At 32.8% G+C, this 5076-nt stretch overlaps 1 pseudogene; it reads right to left on the bottom strand.

Annotated features, from left to right (window-relative positions):
* Nucleotides 1-3507: 3507 nt before the first annotated feature.
* On the bottom strand, nucleotides 3508-4417 carry LOC149194939 (mitochondrial carnitine/acylcarnitine carrier-like protein pseudogene; annotated as a pseudogene).
* Nucleotides 4418-5076: the final 659 nt, after the last annotated feature.

Below are 5076 nucleotides of genomic sequence, written 5' to 3'. Positions count from 1 at the left end.
TTAAAATATTTTAATCTTTAAATTTTGTTATCCTTTAATTTATATATGTGTGTTATATAATAATTTTTAATATTATATATAAAAAAAGTTATAACAATTTTTAGCTATATATATATAATTAGTCTAACTTATAAACGAAATGACATTTTTAAAAACATTTTTTGGTTAATTTCGATTAAAATCTGGCAGAAATTTTTAAAGACTCAAATTTAATTTATTTAATTTATAAAATTCAAAAAAATTTCAAAATACTGATCCCATTTGTGCATTCAAAATTACATTTTAAACATATATATATATATACTAGCAATTGCCCCAAAAGTCCATTTGTGCATTCAAAATTACATTTTAAACATATATATATACTAGCAATTGCCCCAAAAGGTGCAAATTACGTTTATTTTTTTAATATTTATAACATTTAATTAAATGTTAATCTTATTTTCAACTTTAATTCATTTATATTAGCATTTCTCCTCTCAATATTAGGATATAGAATAATAATCACATCATGTAACATAGCAGTTAAGATTTTGTCTTTTAGCAATGTTTATTTACAATATCAAGTTCTCAAAACATCTTATAAAGTTAGTTGTGGCCTCTACATATAAAAACAATTTAATAATTGCATATGGCCATTTCGGCTACATTCACCACCATATATAAATATGGATAAATCTTATTGCAAAGATAAGACTCATACCAAACTTGCTATGTGAAAAACTTCTATTTAGGAAAAGAAATTCATATTTGTCTATAAAATGGAGAGTGGGGAAAGAGAATTTATATTGGAACCACACAATCAAATAATAAATAAGAAAGTAGTTGAAACTTGCTATGTGAAAAACCTCTATTTAGGAAAAGAAATTCATATTTGTCTATAAAATGGAGAGTGGGGAAAGAGAATTTATATTGGAACCACGCAATCAAATAATAAATAAGAAAGTAGTTGTAAAATTCCCTGTTAAATTAAATCAATTTTATGAACTTACTAGTTGGAGAGTAAGATTTAATGGCACCAATAAAACTAAATGCAAGTGTGAGACCTTAAGGAAGAATCAAGTCATTGCCAATTTACAAAAATGTGAGTTTGATAATACTTCCTTGAAATATATTGGACACATGATTGGTGCAGGAGAGCTTAGAGTGGATCCGGAAAAGATTAAGGAAGAAGGATCATTTGTTTTTGGAATGCATGCAATGAAGGTAGAGTTTATTAATTTCAATCTCAAAGAGATAAATCACTAGGGATGGTTGATGCTTGGGATATAAAAGAAATGTAGTGTGATAAGAGGAAAGAACCCTGAGAGTTTTAATTATTCAAATGCAAAAAATGCTCCAAGATTGGTACATACTTCAACTTCAAAAAATTGGCTAATTTACAAATCGACCTGGCAAATTTATTTCGTTCAATCAGAAATGGATGAGTAGAATATAACATAGTAAATTAAGTCGGGATTACCCTAGAAAATTCTAAGATTAAGTAATTCGGTTTTTTTTTTGTCATTAATATACCCAATTCAAATTTGGTTGGTATGGTTTAGGAATAGTTGATCATTTCTATCCAGAAAATTTCATAATTTTCACAAAATTTTGTATTTGTATGTGTTATGCTTCTATTGGGTATCAACTTGTCATTATGAAACGGACTATGTCAACTGTTGAATTTACTTGCTATCAATCTGTGAATCTGCCCCTTGAGAATATGCTACTCGCTCTGGTCGCTCTGTTACCGGTCATGGCTAAAATGTGGTTGTTTCAATGGTTGGAGGGTAAATTGTTTTATTTCCCTAGACATAAGCCTCTACTTTGAACACTCTCGCAGCTGCTCCACTTCCAGATAGGTCGAAACTTGGGATGCTTTTTTGCTAGGCTCTTCGATTTTCACCCTCCTAGATAATAATGGTGGTAAATTGGATTTTTTTTTTTTAATTAGATAATAATGGTTGAGAATTTGATTTTTTTAATTATATATATATATATATATATATTCTCCGGTTAGACAACTGATTTTTTTTCCATATTGAATTTAATTTGAATTTGACCTTAAACTCACTTTCACTCATAATTATGAAATACTTCGTAATTATGAAATAAAACAAAGTGTCTCGTTCAAACCCAAACTCCAACTTAACTATAAAATAGACAACTGATTTTTTTTCCATATTGAATTTAATTTGAATTTGACCTTAAACTCACTTTCACTCATAATTATGAAATACTTCGTAATTATGAAATAAAACAAAGTGTCTCGTTCAAACCCAAACTCCAACTTAACTATAAAATAAAGCACATTGTCTTCTCCATCTGGCATGCACTATCGTGGGAGTCCAATGGTCATCACAGTTACTTAATTTTGTAACAGTTACTTAATTTTGTAAAGGTCTTATTTTCAAGTAGTTGAATATGAAGATTTAAGGTAGCACTATGTTTTAAAGTTTTGATAATTAAACAAAATTGTGATATCATTAAATTTCTTCATAAATATATGAGATATATGACTTCAAAATAATTAGTGAAATTTTTAACAAATATTAAAAATAAGAAAATGAAGTTGTTTATATAAAGCATTCAAACTATCCAATTTTATCTATTTTTTATATAGTTTTATTAAAAATAAATAAAAAAACATCACACACTTTTCACAAGCCAACTTCAATTAAAGAAGTGGGCCTCTAAGTGTACCCTATATTCATGAATTATTTATTTATTTATTTATTTTATTTTTTTTTCTGTTTTTATTATTATTTTATTTTATTTTTAATTTTTTAATAAAAAGAAATTATTGCATTACAATTTTGACATCCCAGTATTAGAGTACATAACTTGTAAAGAAATGATGTTGTATGCATTTGCATTTTCCATTAAATTGTCCAATTACAAGCTATTATATCTAGCCACACGGGAAAGTGATCTATTCTAACTTGTAGCCACACGGGAAAGTGAACTATTCTAACTTGTAGCTACGTGGGAAAGTGAACTATTCTAACTTGTAAAGAAGAAATGATGTCGTATGTGTTTGCATTTTCCATTAAATTGTCCAATTACAAGCTACTATATCTAGCCACCTGGGAAAGTGAACTTGCAAATATATAATAGATTATACTAATTCAAAGAGAAAAGCCAGCGATCTTATGGATACATACTTGATTAACCAGATGCACTTCACTCTCAGAATTCCTCGCTTCTGAGAAGAAGGCCCCTCATACTTTTTCTTTTCGATTCAATCGTGTATAAACCGAATAGAGGTACGACTGTAAATTGTTCAGAGGCACCAAAGAGAACATTGAACGTCTAGCTATTATGCCTGATGAGAGAGGAAGATGGAAACCCATTAGAAATTTACGCAGTAGAATAAAATCAAGGATGACAGAGCTCACCCAAACCAAGAATGGAGGATAAAAAATGAGCCCTAAACAACTTTCAAATAACGAACATGCCATTTCCCAATTTGCTTTGTTTCTTTTGAACTCCTGTAAATAGACACAAGTTGATTTGAAGTTCCCATCATCCCAAGCTCGACCTGGTAATCTCATAAGCAAGGAAGCAGGCGACATTGGCAGGAACACTTCTGGCCATGGCTTTGACCAAGCCTTTTAGACAAGCCTTTAAGCCCTTCTGAAGCAGCAATTTTCTTGACGACATTAATTGTACCAACATACTTTGGATGGTGAAATTCATCAATCTGAATGACACTCTTCAAAACATCAGTTGGATATACAAGTGTCCAGCTAGCAGCGCCAGAAATCCCACCAGAAACAAGCAGGGTACCCATGCCCAATTGAGATGCATCATGCCGTCGTGCCATGAACGGCTTCAGAGCCTTATACACGCCAAATGCAATGCCATTTATAGATACATCCCTTAATAAAGTAGGATAAAGCCCTTAAACAATTCTCTGGCTCCTTCGGATCTTAAGACATGCTTAGCTACATCAACTAGGCCATTGTGTTTAATATAAGCTGTCACTCATGTTACCCCTAAAGTTGCAACTAAAGCAGTAGCCAAAGCACTCTAAGCTTGCAATCTACATTTGATAAGATTAGTTGGGCAAGTCAAGAAAGATAAGCAATCCCTACCCCTTCTCCACACACCACCCACTGCCCTACAGTGGCAAACCAGGCTCAACCCTAAATAGGGCTTCCATCTGACCTCTTGCACTAAACACAACTGCATTGCACGTTGCGACAGTGGACAAAGGGGTTCCCATTCCTTTGTACATCCCTGTGAGGCCTTCTTTGGCAATGGTCTGCTTGACAACATCCATTGCACCGACATAGCGAAGATGTTGGCCAGGAAGAGGCAATGGCTGACTCTGGGGCTTCACCTCAATTGTGTCAAAGGGATGCCCAGATATCAGTTGTGCTGCTCCCCCAACAGTGCTAGAAATTAGATCCTTTGCTACATCGGTTGCCATAATTGGAACCCACTAATCCTAAAACCTAATATCTACAACACACGACTTTCCTTTATGTGGAACTCGATCTGACGTTTAATATCAATAAAATCAAGCCTTTTATTTAGTTTTCAATAAACGAAAGTATTCTAAATGCAGAAAGCTTCCTTAAAATGGGTGTTCAAGGTCACTCAAATTGTACATAGTGTTGGAAATAATACTGAGAGGGGGGGTGAATCAGTATTATCAAGTCAATTATTTTCTTTTTCACACCCAGATCATATACGCTACTTCAGTTAGAGAAAACCGCATATATACGCAACTACAGACAAGGAAACCAGCGTATACCATGCAGACTTATAATTTAACTTATTCTACAGACGTTGATCATTAATCTGTGTATCAAAATCAAATAAACAGTAACCAGGAACAGTAAAACAAAGCAGAAGACAATCACACACAAGAACACAAGATATAAGGTGGAAACCCAATGTGGGTGAAAACCACCTACTGCAATTCGTCTCTATCTTCTTTTAATTAGAAACTTCTGTTTACAATGTTTCTGTATTGGTGCAGAATTATACCAGTACGCAGGCTTCTACCTGCAGAAGGCTACAAGCTTCTCTCGTTCTCCAGCCTCTCCTAGAAGGGAGCTACAACCCCCTTAGCTCTTGTACTAG

This window comes from Pinus tabuliformis, chromosome 2_2 (genome assembly GCF_031772625.1).
Source record: "Pinus tabuliformis cultivar Carrire ecotype Pingquan chromosome 2_2, CPIR1, whole genome shotgun sequence".
Taxonomy (NCBI): domain Eukaryota; kingdom Viridiplantae; phylum Streptophyta; class Pinopsida; order Pinales; family Pinaceae; genus Pinus; species Pinus tabuliformis.
Note: the sequence above shows the minus strand (reverse complement) of the source record. Positions and strands in the feature narration are given on the sequence as shown.